Source organism: Phascolarctos cinereus, unplaced genomic scaffold (assembly GCF_003287225.1).
Source record: "Phascolarctos cinereus isolate Bilbo 61053 unplaced genomic scaffold, phaCin_HiC Scaffold_7;HRSCAF=346, whole genome shotgun sequence".
NCBI lineage: Eukaryota > Metazoa > Chordata > Mammalia > Diprotodontia > Phascolarctidae > Phascolarctos > Phascolarctos cinereus.
The window spans coordinates 66,555,997-66,571,896 of NW_027556180.1; positions in this window are offsets into that span (position 1 = coordinate 66,555,997).

Genomic DNA, 15,900 nt, shown 5'->3' on the forward strand with positions numbered 1-15,900 from the left:
CCCATTTTACAGGTGAGGAAACCTAGGCAAACAGAAACTAAGTGACTTGTCCAGGGTCATGCAGCAAGTAAGAATCTGAGGCTGGATTTGCATTCAAGATTTGCCCTGACTCCATGCCCAATCCTCTATCCACTAGCTGCCCCATTTACATTGGAAAATATGGTTGGGGGCAGCTAGGTGGTGCGATGGATAGAACACTGGCCCTGAAGTCAGGAGGACCTGAGTTCAAATCCAGCCTCAGTCCAAACGTTTGACACTTACTAGCTGTGTGATCCTGGGCAAGTCACTTAACCCCAATTGCCTAAAAATTTAAAAATATGTATATAGTTGAAGATAAATAAGGTCATAAATACATTCTTTGAGGCTAGTTTACACATCACTCCAAAAAAAAGATTTTAAATAAGAAAGAATATGTAGTTTTCCACAGACAGGGGTAAAAGGGCCGCAGTTCCTATATAAACTCTCAAGGTAACAATGAATATCATGTATAGAACATCCTCTCTTTCACCCTTCTGAAAAGGCAAACAACATAAAAGATTCACAGTAGCCCACAAAATATTGATAAAGATTCTTCTCTTCATTTGGGGGACTTGTGGAGGCCTCCATCCTTATGGAATTTCTTTGAAGACTTGGACTCCACCCAGAAAGAAAACAAATGTTGTTAGTGAGGCACCCTCAATTTATATCAGATCTTCAAGTCCGACTAAATCACAGCAGTAGCAGAGGACAATGTCTAGGTTTTTTATTCCTCTGTATTGTAGCTCAGTTCCTTACAGGTCCCCCAGTTCTAGGGCCACCGGCCAGGTTCTTAGTTAAGGAAATCTTAAACACTTCTCTCGAAGGTTGGGGTTTCAAAAACTCTTGACACTCCTCTGAAAGTCTGGGGTCTAAGGACTCCCAGCACTCAACCACCCGCTCCCCTTTTCCATAGCTGCCACCTCTTGGCCTCAGCTCATGTGCCACCTCCAATCTGAATCTTTTGTTCATCCCCCTAGTTACTACTGTTCTCTCCCCGCTCCTTGCATTGTCATATACATACTCATCTGTTTACGTGTTATACCACCCAAATACAATATAATCTTCTAGAGGTTAGGGGTTGGGTTTTTTTTGGGGGGGGGTTGGTTTTTTGCTAGGCAATGGGGTTGAGTGACTTGCCCAGGGTCACACAGGTAGTGTTATGTGTCTGAGGTCGGATTTGAACTCAGGTCCTCCTGGCTCCAGGGCTGGTACTCTATCCATTAGGGGTTGTTTTTGTTTAGTCTTTTTATCCTTGATGCCTAAAAGGTCCTTAATAAACACTTTTTGGATTGGATTGAATTGGGCTGAGATGTTAAGCTACTGAGTCCAGAAATTCTCCTTTCCTTTATTTAGGAGTCAGAGTCATGTGGCTTCATTGTCATCTGGGCCCACATTGCTGAGGAACTCTACCATTGCCTCTTGCTACCATCTCTCATATTTTGTAGGTGAAAAAATATACAAGTACCATATATCTCTTCCCCTGCCCTTCCCAAGCTACTGTTATTGGCTCCCAGTGAGGGAGACTGGATGGATGGCCTTTCCACCCCACCAGAATTCAGGCTTGCTGTTAAATTTTCCACTCCGTACTTCTCTCTCTGTGTCTCTGTCTCTTTCCGAAAAGGCAGAGCATCACAGGCCTATTGGCACCCTTTGATGGGCCCAATACAAAAGAGAGTCCTAGCAATTATCCTAATGATAGAACTATCCAAATGTGTGATGTGCTGCCTCAGAAGGTAGGAAGGACTTTGCTGCCTCAGGACTTCACTAGAAGTCTTCAAGCAAAATTGAATGACCACTTGTCAGCTATGATCTGGGGGAGAGTCATGTTCAGGTATAGATTGGGCTCAGTGGCCTCTAAGGTCCCTCACATTCTGTGATACTGGCCCACAAACCTACTTCTTCATCACTTTTAAAATCCTCTGTATGAGCACGGTCTGTGTACTAATTGAGGGCATCCCTGATGAAAACACGAGAACGAAATAAGCAAGCTCTTTCACAGGTTTTCTATAACAGAGCACATATTCTGAGTCTTGCATCACTCAGACTCTTGTATGACTTCATACTGGGAAAACAACAGCCATTCCTTGTATTTCATTTAACAAATATTTATTAAGCGCCTACTATGTACAAATAACTGTACTTATACAAAGCTGAAAAAATAAAACAAGGTCTCCACCTTCTCCAAGAGTTGACAGTGTAGGAGTGGCAATAAAACAAATAACTATATTGCCAAAGTTTAAAAGTCCTTTCATCACAACCGTGCTATTTAGTACTTATGTGACACCCAGCAACTTACCTAATCTATCAGGGCCTCATTTATAAAATAACCAATCTGGACAAAGGTTCCTGCTAGCTTAAAATCTTGAGATCCTATGATTTCACAAAGTGGATATTCTCTCAAACCCTTTGTGCCTTAATAGATGATTTCATGGGTTACCAGGCCGAAAAAAAAAAATCTTCTTTCCACCCTTAGCCATGCTAGCAGTCAAACAAAAGACATATATTTCTTTCTGACCTTTCAAGCTTGGCCAGCCCTGTCATGGTTTTTTTCATTAAGGCCATGGTCATCCAGAGGCCATGATGAAACAGGACCTTAGTGGAGGTAAATAAATGACTGTAATACAAAACAAATCCTAAGTGTGTGAGAGAAATACAAATGACTACCAGAGTTCAGAAGAAGAAAATATCATTTCCAAGTTGGGGAGCAAGGAAAAAAGTGACATGTTGAACTGAGCCTTGAAGGGGGCCGAGTTGAGGGAGCATCCCAAGCTCAGGGTGAAACATGAGCAAAACCAAAGAAGAGAGAAAATATAGGATATGAGCATGAAATGGTGACTAATTCAGTTTGGTTGGGAAAATAGAATGAACACACAAAGGCTAATAATGTAACATATGGCCAGAAAAGAGAAAGAGTAGGACTTTAAGGGGTTGGGACTTTATTTGGTAGGCAATAGGGGAAGCAGTGCTAAGAGATCCAGAAAGATCTCAACAGGCTAGACCCCGAATGTCATCAGATGAGATGTAATTGGGAGAACAGTAAGGTGAAGTACAGATCTCAACTTCACAAGTACTGGATAAGGGGGAAGGAAGGGTATTGTTGGAAGAGCAGTTCCAAAAAATAACTGGAGGAGATGGGGTGTATAAGTAGCCTGCGAGCTCAATGTGAGTCCATAATGTCATGTGGCAGCCAAAAAAAAAAAAGGTCATGTGACCTTAGGCTACATTTAGAGGAGGTCAGTCAACAGGCATTTCTTAAGCTCTTACAACAGGCTAGGCACTGGGCCAAGAATACAAAAGAAGGCAAAGTTTCTGCCCTCATGGAGCTTACATTCTAACGACAGAGAATTGTCCTGCTACACTCTTCACTGTTTACATCACCTCTGGAGTGATCTAAACTGGAGAGGTTTGAACTCAGTGGCCTCCATCCAAAGTGGTTTGGGCTTAATGGCCTCTGAGGACCCTCCCAACACTAAAACTATTATCCTAATCCAAGAGTGGAGAAACTGCAGCCTTGAGGCTACATGAGACCCTTTAAGTCCTCAATGCGGCCCTTTGACAGATTAGGGACTCACTTGAGGGCCTAGAGGACCACATGTGGCCTCAAGGTCACAGATTCCCCACCCCTGTCCTCAATTCAGAGCATCACATTTTAGTAAGGACATAGATAAGCTGGTGAGCTTCCAGAGGAAAGGGATCAGGATGGGGAAGGGTCTTCAGATGATACGATGAGAAGCCTGGTTAAAGGAACAAACCCTAGAGGGGACAAGATAGCCCATCTTCAAGTTCTTGAAGGGTTGTCACATAGAAAAGGTATTACACATATTCTTTTTGTAAATAGAGGATGGAATTAGCATCCTGCATTAGCAAATTAGGCAAAGGTTAAGTTACTTGTTCAGGGTCACATGGTAATTAAGCTTAATGTCTGTTATAGGATTTGAACCCAAGTCCTTAGTCTAGTGTGCTGGCCACTACAACACACTGCCTCAGTAGTAGGTGAAAGTTTCAGGGAGACATATTTAGGTTTCAATATAAGGAAAACCTTCCTAACAATCTCCAAGTGGCTTAGTCCTCCCTGAGAGGTGAAGGTTTTTTCACCTCCCCTACTCAAGTCTTCAAGCAGAGGCTGGATGACAACTTATTAATATAAAAGGAGAAGAAGAAAAAGGAGGAGGAGGAGGAGGAGAACTAACATTTGTATAGCGTTTACTATGTGCCAGGCACTGGGCTAAGTGCTTTTACAACTAGGTCATTTGATCCTTACAACAATGCTGGGAGTTAGGTGCTATTATTATCCCCATTTTACAGATAAGGAAACTGAGGCAGAAAGATGCTAGGTGACTTGCTGATGGTCATACAGCTAGCAAATGTCTGAGGCAGGATTTGAACTCAGGTCTTCCTGACTCCATGCCTGGTTTCTTTCCATTACACTCCATAGCTGGCCCTCTTCTTGTAGAAAAGGTTCTTAGTGGAGTGTGGGTTGCACTAATCAGCCTCTGAGCTCTCTTCCCAGCTCTGAGACTTCTTATCTAAGCACAGACTATAAAGTGACCAGCCTGGTTTGCTTTCCGTTCTCTTTCTTCTTGTTGTTTAAATGAGCACACCCAACTTCTGCAGTGCGAGGGAGGGTCATCCTCCAAACTGTGCCCCTCAGAAGGCCTCCTCAGCCCTGGCCTCGTGTTCTTGGAGCCCTCTGAGGGAAGTGCATCTAGGGTCAGCTCAACAGACACGCAAGAAAACCAGTCTCCTCACTTTATAATCATACCTCATTTTTGACCGAAAATGGTATTGCTGTTAGCCAGTTAAAGATGTCATGGTATCAGGACTGCTGTTAGGAGTTCTGGGTTCTATATCAAATTGCTTGCCTTCTCAATGAGTGGGGAGGGGAGGGAGAGAGAGAGAATTTGGAACTCAAAATTTTCAAAAATAAATCTTAAAAATTATTTTTACATGTAATTGGGGAAAAATAAAATATTAAATACTTAAACTGTTTTTTAAAAAAGAGTTCTGGGTTCTACCAGATCACCCTTCTCCTCCTCACTAGCTATATGACTCAGTACAAATCATTGTACTTCTCAGAGGCTCTCAGTTTCCTTATCTGTAAAATAAGGATTCAGATTCAAGTTCAAAAAACTTGTTAAATGCCTCTTGTGTCAAGGTCCCTACCCTCATGGAGCTCCCAATCTAATGGAAAGGAGAAAAAGAAGTAGGCTAAGAGTAGAATTCTGGACTCAAGAGTGAGGTAGACCTGAGTTTAAATCCGGTCTTGGACACTAGCTGTGGAACTCTGAGCAAATCCCTTGACCTCTCTCAGACTCATCTGTACATCTCAACAGTTTCCTCATCTGTAAAGTGAAGGGCTTCTAAGTCCCTCCCACTTCTAAAACTATGAATCTATAACACAAACATACATAACAACAATACACAATAATTTGTGATAAGTACAAAGAAAAGTGCTGGGAGTTGGACACAGGGAAGAGGAAGAGAAGGCATCTCCACTGGGCTTTAGTAATCAGTGGCATTTATAGAACATTCTAAGGTTTGCAACATGCTTTTAAAATACCTGTTTCCCCTCACAACAAACTTGGGATACAGGTGCTATTATTATTCCCATCTTACAGATGAGGAAACTGAGGCTGAGAGATGCTAAAGGAGCCACCCAGGGTCACAGACAAGATTTGAACTCGGGTCTTTTTGACTCTGGGTCAGGCATTCCATCCACTGTACCACCTAACTGCCTAATGGCAGGTGGGGTTTCAGCAGGCAAAGGAGTGGAAAGATACTCCAGGCATTGGAAACAGCCTAAGCAAAAGTAAACAGGCTGGAGAATTCCTACCCCGATTACTTGGGCTAGGGTTTTAGCTAGATTGGAATGAGCCAAAGGAGAAGCAAACCGTGTGGCAAACATCTAGCGCTTGACAGAAGGAAAGCATTGCTATCCTATGACCACTCACCTCATTCACCAAACTTGGCCTGAATTGACTCAGCCCTTCTAAAAAATATATTCAAACCAAGACTCAAAGGAAAAAGATGTAACCCCCACAAGGAAAGTCAGAAGAATGCTTCACAGTCTCTGAAGGCAATTCCACAAACAGAAGTCTAAGCCATAACTGGAATACACTGGCATCGACAGTCAGCTGAGTGAATTGAATGGAAAACAATCCAGTTCATTCCAATTCTGTGTCTACACCAGTAAGTCATTTTCTGATCCCTGAGTCTTAAGTGACCCTGATGCTTTTCCAGTTAGATGTAAGGGCCCCCACTATAAAAAAGGGCCTCCCTGTTCCTGCTTTGGTCAATTGAAATCAACTCAACAAGCATTTATTAAGTGCCTATTGTTTCCAGAAATGGATTAATTGCATTGTAGGGTGGAGGGATCAGCTCCTAGGGAGGTCAGATTAGATGACCCCTGAGGTCCCTTCCAGTATTGGAATTCTATGGCCCCAGGCTCAAGGATAAGAAGGCCCGGGTCTATCAGGGATTAGGAGAGCTTGAAAAGTAAGTGAAGAGTTCTCCTTCAGATGGTATCCCCTCATTTCCAATCTCTCAGGGCTCTCTCTGAGCATCCCCTCTTCTCCCCCTGTACTCTCCCTACCACCTCAGTCTCCTGTGTGTGGTTGCAGCAGCACGGGCCTCCTCCACTCCAGCCCCACGGGCCAGATAAGGGAAGGAATTTCAGGACAGTACTTGTTTCTTCCTGCTATCACCAAATGGGTGGGAGGGAGGGAGAGTGTGTATGGAGGAGGGGAAATCAATATTCTGGGATGAGACGCAGCAAGGATGATGGGAGGGGTGGGGGCAGGCTGACCTTCCTCATTATCAATCTCTGCTCTAACCCTCTGTTCCCTCCCTTACCTTCTCAAATGGCTTTTTACCCCCTTCCAGCAAAACTCCAAAGTGAGAGGATTGGTTCCCTAACTTCTGCCCACCCTACCCCTTTCCAGCTTTCCTCACCTTTCTGTCCCCTACCCCCTGGACTCTACCTTGCCTCCTTCATTCACAGGGCCCCTCCTCCCTTGCTCCTCACCCCCTCTGGGCTCCCAGCCCCATTCCATAGGTCTGGTCCTCCCTTTCTCCCCTGGCTCTGCTCTCACTCTGGGCTTGGCCCCCTCCTGTCCTCTATTCCTTTTACAGACATGGAGCTGTAGGAGCTTTCTGCCCAAGTAGGAGAAGTTCAAGGCTGCTCCTCTCACCTCTGCTCCACCCCCACCTCCTCCATCCAAATAGGAGATTTTTTCAGGCAGAGGAAGAGGGATCTGGACAGGAGGGAGGAGAGGGGTGTCATTGGAATTGCCAAGCAGGGAGGAGACTTCAAGCTAAGGAGAAGGGTGGGGAGTGAAAGAGGAAGGACATGCTTAGAGGAGATGGGGAGAGAATGGGGTCTTTGCTCTCTCAAGAAGAGAGGGAGGGAGGGCTCAGTGATCTTTTCTTCTTAGAATTCAAGCCTCTCTCTTCCTTGTCTCTGCATATACCTATTTTACTGGCTGTCTGCCTAGCTTATTCTTCCACAATCCCCCAAGAATCTGTCAAGGAACTCCCTAAGTACTTTCAGTATGGCCCAGCAGCAAACATCTGTTAAGCACTTAAAATGCACCGAGCACAGCTACATGCTGAAGGTGAAAATAGGAGAACCAGCCCCTGCCCTCATGAAGCTTGCAATCTAATGAGGAGGGGGTGGCTACAATAGAAACACAATTGGTTCAGTAACAGCCACTTTTGTGCGATGACTAACTTTATTAAACTTAGCTCTTCTCAGCAGTGCAAGGATCTAACACATCTCCAAAAGTCTCATGATGGAAAATGCTATCCACATCCAGAGAAAGAACTATGGAGTTTGAATGCAAATCGAAGCACACTATTTGCTCTTCTTCTTCTCTTCTTCTTCTTCTTCTTCTTCTTCTTCTTCTGCTGCTGCTGCTGCTGCTGCTGCTGCTGCTGCTGCTGCTGCTGTTTTGTTTTGTTTCCTCTTTCTTGTGGTTCCTCCTATTGGTTCTAATTCTTCTTTACAACATGACTAATGTGAAAATGTTTGATAGGAATGTATATAGAGAGCCTATATCAGATTGTATGCTGTCTTGGGGAGAGAAGTGGGGAGGAAAGGGGAGAAAATTTAAAACTCAAAAGCTTATGGAAGTGATTGTTGAAAACTAAAACTATATTAATTAATTTTTTTAAAAAAAGAAACATATGTGGTTATGATACAAGGTGGAATGCCATAGGAACAAAGGAGAGACCTAGACTGCCTGGGGTGGAAGAGAATCCAAGAGAGTTTCATGAAGTTTCATTGCTTGGCCAGAAAGGAGAAGGGTTTCAATAGGTAAAAATAAGAGTTGTAATCCAGGTAAAGGAGGGGCATAGCTTGTGTAAATAAGTAAATGTGGGAACATAGGGCAGTAATCCTATTTGGCTGAAAGAGAGAAATATGAAATTAGGCTGGAGAGATGGGTTAGAGCCAGACTGTGGAGGGCTCTAACTGCAGCTGAGCTAAGGAATCTGCATTTCATTCTATTGACTTTAGAGACTCTCCCCCCCCCACACCCCTAAGATTTTTGAGCAAGGGAATGACACAGTCAGACCTGTGCCTAAGTAAGATTATCTCGGCAGTTGTGTGGAGGATATAGACTGGAGACACCAAAGACTGCAGACAAGAAGGCCAACTAAGAGACAATTGTGGTGGTCCGGGTTAGAGATGATGAGGACCCAAGCCAGAGTGGCAACTGAATGAGGAAGGAGGAGGAGGAGGAGGAGCCAGATTCCATTGAGAGACGCCATGGAGGTGGGATCCACAAGACTTGGTAGATCTTTTGAAGGGGATCAGGGTGAGGAAGAGGGAAGGATAAAACATGTCTCCAAGGATTCCATCCTGGGTGACTTGGAGAATAGTAGTGCCCTCTACCAAGACCCAGAAACTCTGAATTAGAAGAGACTTCTGAGGCAGCCCAAGCCATTCCAGTCCTGAATAAGCATTCTTTCCACAACGTGCCCCATAAATAATTAGCCCCTTGTGCCTGAAGATCTCCACCTCCAAACAGAGTCTCAGTCCATTGACTAGAGCTCAATAGCCTCTTTCCCTCTGGAGCTAATCCCAAAGAGGCATTAAGGAGAATGATCACTGGCATTCTCCAACGTCAAATATATACCCTAAGTCCAACTTCTTATCCCCTATCATCTTCTATAACATTTAAAGGAAAAGAAAATAAAGTTCATCAACAGTTCAATATAAGGAGCTTGTATATGGGCTAAGAATGCAGGAAGGGAGGAGGCTAAGGTTCTATCTCGCAAATGACTTCGCTTCAGAACCTCAGTTTCCTCATCTGTAAATGAGGGGCTAGGCCAGATCAATCAATCAATAAGAATTTAATAAGCCCTTGCTGTATTTCCAGCCCTGTGCTAGGCACTAGGGGTACAAGTACAAAGAACGGGGCATTCTTCCTGTTAAGGAGCTAACATTTTATGGAGTCAGACAATGCAGACATTTATAAGTAAGTACAAAATTTGCTGTTAAGCCATTTCACTTGTGTCTGACTCTTTGTGACCTCATTTGGGGTTTTCTTGGCAAAGGTACTGGAGTGCTTTGCCATTTCCTTCTCCAATTCAGTTTACACATGGGAAACTGAGGTAAACAGGGCTAAGTGACTTGCCCAGGGCCACACATCTAGGAAGTGTCTGAGACCAGGTTTGAACTCAGGAAGATGAGTCTTCGCCTAGCTGCCCATGTGGAATAAATAAAAATACAAGATCATTAGGGAAAGAGCACCCTAACAGGGAGATCAGGAGAGACTTTTAGAAAATGGTGCTTTAGCTGTATCCTAGAGAAAAAGAAGAAAGTGGAGGGAAGGTTGGAAGCCGTGTTGTGAAGGCACAGGAAGCAGAATTGCAAAGGAAGGGAGGTGGGAGATGGAGAGTTGTGTGCGGGAAACAGAGAAAAGGCCAGGAATCTCCAAGGTCCATTCTAGCTATACATCCTATGATTTAGTAATCTTCAGGACACTTTGCCAGGTAGTGCTGTGAAAAAATATTATCTCACTTGATTCTCACAACAATCCTGAAAGGTAGGTGTTTTTATTATCCCCATTTTACAGTTAAGGGAACTGAGGCAGACAGAGGTTAAATGATTTGCCCAAGGTCACATAGCTAGGAAGTACTTGAGGGTGGACTCGAACTCAGGTCTTCCAGATTCCAGGCCCAGTCCTCTATCCACCAAACTTCCGACTGCCTCCAATAAAGAGAGTTCAAGAGGTTATTATATCCACGAGAAGTAGCATGGAGTAGTGAAAAGACAGCCAAACCTGGAGTTAAGTATCAGAGGGAGAATTTGAACCCAGGACCTAGGTTTAAATCTCAATTCCACTTCTAATTTTGTGACCGTGGACAGCTCATATCCTCTTTCTGAACCTCAGTTTTCTCATCTGTTAAACGTATTACCTACTTCACAGGATTGCTATGAGGAAAGTGCTTTGTAAAACTTTAAAGATGGGGGGCAGCTAGGTAGCACAGTGGATAGAACATGGGTCCTAAAGTCAGGAGGACCTGAGTTCAAATCCCGCCTCAGACCAAACCCTTGACACTTACTAGCTGTGAGACCCTGGGTGAGTCACTTAACCCCAATTAACCCCAATTGCCTAAAACAAACAAACAAAAAAAAATCTTAAAGAAATGTGAGTTCCTCCTTCACCTTTGGAGCTATGAGACCTCCCAGCATGGGACTCCATCCTATGACATGTGTGAAATAAATTGATTCCTTTCCTTTCCTTCTTCTTTGCCCCCCAGCCTTGTGAGCACTCGGGTGATTCTCAGGCTATCAGGTATCTAATGTACCTTTAAAGAGAAAAGACAGAGCTTCCATGGTCTGGAATCTCTCGAACCAACCAACAGAAAGATGGATGTACATGGGACTTGTTTCTTCCTCCTATCCCTGCTTTCCAAATGGGTTTGGAGGGGGTGAAAGTGAGTTTAAGGAGCTGAGATGTGGCCTCCCCAGGTGACTTATTCCAGAAAGGGTTCAGTGAAGGAACAGCTTTTGTAAACAGACCATCATTAGCTTTATAATCTTGTTCCATGATTCCTTTTCCTAAATTTATTTGCTAATGTTTTAGGCTGTGTTTTTCTTTTCTTAATGTCTCCATTAGATTAAAAGGAAAGGGATTTTCATTCCTTCATGGGGTCAGATAGGGCAATCTGGATACCCCAGAAGCCAGTTCTTTGAGAAGAGTCCCCACCCCTTGTTGATCTGAGATGTGGGTCTATTAATTAGTTTCTGGAATTCATCTAAGAGAGCTTCTCCTCCCTCCCATTTAAGACATTTCTTTATAAGTCCCATCAGCTTTCTCTTCTCTGGGCTGAATCATCCCAATTCCTTTCATCTTTCCTCATGCCTTTTTTCAGTTATCATCACTCTCCTCTGGATATTGTCCAACTTTCCTACATCATTGTGAAGCTGCAAAAACCAGTGCTTTAAACAGGCCCTGAAGAGAGTTGAATATAACGAGAAGATGACCTCACAACTCCAGCATGCTGAACTGCTATTTATATCCTGAGAATCAGCCTCCTCTTCTCAACATCCATGCTGTACTGTTGAGTCACATATACCTTGTGGCCCACTCTGATCCCAGATCCTTCTTTAACAACCCCATCATTTCAGCTTACTCTTCTTCCATTTGTTTTTTATAAACAGTGGTCTTCCTTCCTTGGTCTCTGGTGAATTTCCTTCTGTGGGTTTTCCCCACACTTTCCCTTCATGTTAAACTCAAATCTTGTCAGGGAAGTTACAGAAAAACAATTCTAATTCCTCTATCACCTCTCTGGGGAACACGAACAGAGCCCTAAGCCAAGACCAGAGAGGAGTTTCTCATACGCTGTTCTTCTGAATACTGTCCTACTATCTAACAGGAGGTAGGGCCCCACAGGTTCCTTAGAACATCAGTGAGTTTATTTCAGGGATCAAAAGATTCAGTAGACTGAGGATTTGTTACATCTATTGCAAGTCAATGGGACAGATTAGCCTTAGAGAACATGTGAAGAAAGGTTTAGTATCTGTAAACTTTGGGAGTGAACTGACTGTCAGATTGAATTATTCCTTTTCTGAGTAATGGAAAAAAAATTGTAATAGTATTTTGGAAATTTTTTTATCCTTTTCCAACTTGGTTGGAACATGTGAAAATTCTTTTTTTTTTTTTTGGCTAGGCAATAGGGTTAAGTGACTTGCTCAGGGTCACACAGCTAGTAAGTGTTATGTGTCTGAGGCCAGATTTGAACTTAGGTCCTCCTGAATCCAGGGCCAGTGCTCTATGCACTGTGCCACCTAGCTGCCCCCAACATGTGGAAATTCTTGAGATCATGATTAACGTATGATTAGAGTACCAAAAAGACCACCAGCCATCAGGAATCTCCCTGGTTGGTTGTCTGAGAGGAACCTAGGATTACGGAAAAAGTACCAATGGGCTCTATCCAGAGGGCCCAGGCAGGAAATCCCAAATCATAATGGGAAGAAAGGATCAAGAAAGAAAGGTGACATTCCATGTAGGGTCATGCAGGCAAAGACAACTCTTGGGCCCAGAACAGGAATCATGGTGGATCAATTCACTTGGAACCCTGCTATAGGGGCAATTAATAGGCCCAGAATGAGGAAATATGCCAGTAGACAGAGTTAGAGGTATAGGGTTAAGGCTGTTGTTCAGCCATGTCCAACTCTTTGTAATCCTATTCAAGGTTTTCTTGGCAAAGATGCTGGAGTGGTTTGCCATTTCCTTCTCCAGCTCATTTTACAGATGAGGAAACTGAGACAAAATTAAGTGACTTGCCCAGGCACACACACCTGGTAAATGTCTGAAGCTGGATTTGAACTCAGGTTTTCCTGACTCTAGGCTCAGCTCTATCTACTCAGCCATCTAGCTGCCTAGGGACAGGTTTAGGACTAGGTTTACTATCTGAAAACATGGCACTGCCAACTTCAAAGTCAGAAAGGAAATTCTTTTTTTTTTCTTGTGAGGCAATTGGGATTAAGTGACTTGCCCAGAGTCACACAGCTAGTAAGTGTTATGTGTCTGAGGTCGGATTTGAACTCAGGTCCTCCTGACTCCAGGGCTGGTGCTCTATCCACTGTGCCACCCAGCTGCCCCCAGAAAGGAAATACAAAACAATAGGTCCAAAGCTAGAGTAGGAGAGGCCTGCAAAGAATAAAGATTAGGAAGGCATCGTGTTGGGGAGAAGCATATGTTTTGTCACCAAATGATCGTTTGTTGTATGAAACTTCCCTGCCCCAAAAAGCATTTAATTCACCACCATTTGTTAAATGTTTACTATGGGCACAGTGCCAAATTCTGAGAAGACAAACATAAAAAAATGAACAGTCCTTGTCCTCAAGAAGCTCACTGGAGGATGGACCATATCCCAGGGAACTTAATATAGGAAATATTGAGAATGGAGATGGCCCTAATGTGGGGAGGCCTGGGAAGTATTTCATAGAAGAAGTGACTCTTGAGAAAATCTTCAAAGGAAAATTCAGATAAGAATTCTGCAAGGCAGGATGAGGAGGGCCTGTGTCCCAGGCATGGGGAACCCTGCTACCTGTCAAGAGATAGAGTGTCTAGTTTGGGGAACAAACTAATGATCTATTTAGGTGGAAAAGTCAGGTGATTGAAGAGGAATAACATGAAAAAAGACTGAAAATGAAGTTAGGAGCCAGATCAAAGAGAGTTTCAAACTCTAGGCTTAGAAGTTGGTATTTTATCCTCCAGGCAATAGGTAGCCAACAAAGGTTGTTGAGCAAAGGAGTGACCTTGGCCTAAGCACCACTATTTTGGTGTTTTTGTGGAGACTGGTTAGAGAAAGAAAGGAGAACCTGGAGGTACAGAGATGACTGAGACCATTACAATGATCTAGGTGAGAGAGGATGAAAGCCTGAACTAAGTCCGATATATAGTCCACGTTATGGACCCCAGCAAATACAGCAAATTAACATTGGCCATTAATTAACCAGAACAGATTAATAAACTTGAATGCTACTCAGTTGGATCAATAGGGTAAGAATTATTTTCTACATACTTTTGCTTATCTTACTGTCATACATTGTTTCCTAATCTGAATTTGTTTTTTTTTCTCTTTTTCTTTGTGAGTGAATGAAATGAATGAATGAAAAAGCATTTATTAAACAGGTACTATGTGTCAGGCACTGGGCTAAGCTCTGGCAATGCAAAAAAACAAACAAAAAAAAACAGTCCCTACCTTCAATGAACTTCCAGTCTAATACAGAAAGAAAACACATATAGAGGAGTGGTAGCCAGGTAGAGGTGTTTTGGACAGGAAAGTCATGAGGATGATTGTTACCAAGGGCACTGATTGACATGTCCTTTCCAGCAACAGTGAAGTTGATTTATTAATGTTTCCAGAGGTAGACATAGGGAGGAAAGGACAGCTCTCATCCCATGATGGTATCATCTCGTGTGGCATGAGATGGAGATAGTGGAAGAGCAGCAGGGTTGCTGGTTTGAGAAGACTGGTTATATTTTGACCAATCAGGAGTGAAAGGCTCCAGAGTGGGAGAGCTGAGTTCAAGGTGAGGAAACATAACATGCTTATGGTCAAAGAACAGTCTAGAGAATGCACACTTGAAGTCTGCAGTATGTGGAAGCAGGAAGAGGATTTTGTGTTACCAGGACATTAGAAGTGTTGGCTGAGCAGAAGAGGTAGGTCTCTGCTAAGCTGGTGAAGAAAAGGGGGTCCCCATGCCATGTCTTCTACTTTTCAATTCAAAGGAAAGCATAGGCCAAAAGGTTATGGTTCCCCTATGGAGAATTCCATGAAGGGACTGATTTCCTAGCATATGAGAGATCTTCAGCAGAGCCCAAATATAGGGTAATGCCATACATATGGTGGTAAGAACAGGATGAAGAACATACCAACTATTTTATTTTTCTGAGTTTCTTATAATTGATAGAGGGCAAGTAGAAGGGAGAGGGGAGCTAGGGATAGGGTAGCCAAAGGCAAAAAAAAAGAAAGAAAAGTGGGCCACTGAAGCATTTTTTTAATGTACAAAAGAGAATTGAAGGCCAGAAATACTCACATACAAGTAGGACAGATTTGAAAGTTACATGTTGAATTTATTACATATTTTAAAAGAAAATTAAGTTGTACATAATAGAAATTTACAGTTTCATATAAGAGCTCTTTTTGTATGCTACTATGTGTATGGAAATTCTCATTTTATTTGGTCTTTGTTATGTTCAGAATTTTTAAAACTACATTTTAAAAAAATATTTTAGCCTTCTAAATGACTAATAAGAAGATAAATTAAAATCAGAACAACCTTGAGGTTTCACCTTACATCCAGCAAATGAGCAAAGATAACAAAAGTAGTCGGTGTTAGACAAGTGTATAGAGATAGCATACACATTGTCGGTGGAGCTGTAAGTTGCTCTAACCATTCTGGAAAGCTATTTAGAGTTATGCAAATAAGGTGACTAAAACCTTCACACTTTTTGACCCTGGAATCCCACTGCTAGGCATGTATATCCCCAAGAAAGTCATTAACAAAAAGAAAGGCTCTGTATCTACCAAAATATTTACAACTTTTTGTAGTAGCAAAGAACTGGATTCAAGGTACACATCTGTTGTCTGGGAAATACTAAACGAATTGTGGTAAGTACTGTAAGAAAAGACAAACATGATGAATAGAGAGAAACATCAAAAGACTTAGATGAACTGATACAAAGTGAAGTTAGCAGTACCAAGAAAACAATAAATTCAGTAACTGCAAAATTGTAAATGGAAAGAACAATAACTACAGAACAACCCAAACTTAATATTGAAACAATAAAAAAAGAATATTACAAAATTGCCAAGAATTGGTAAGTTCCCAGGCTTTTGACCCCAAAGAAGAGTTAGAAG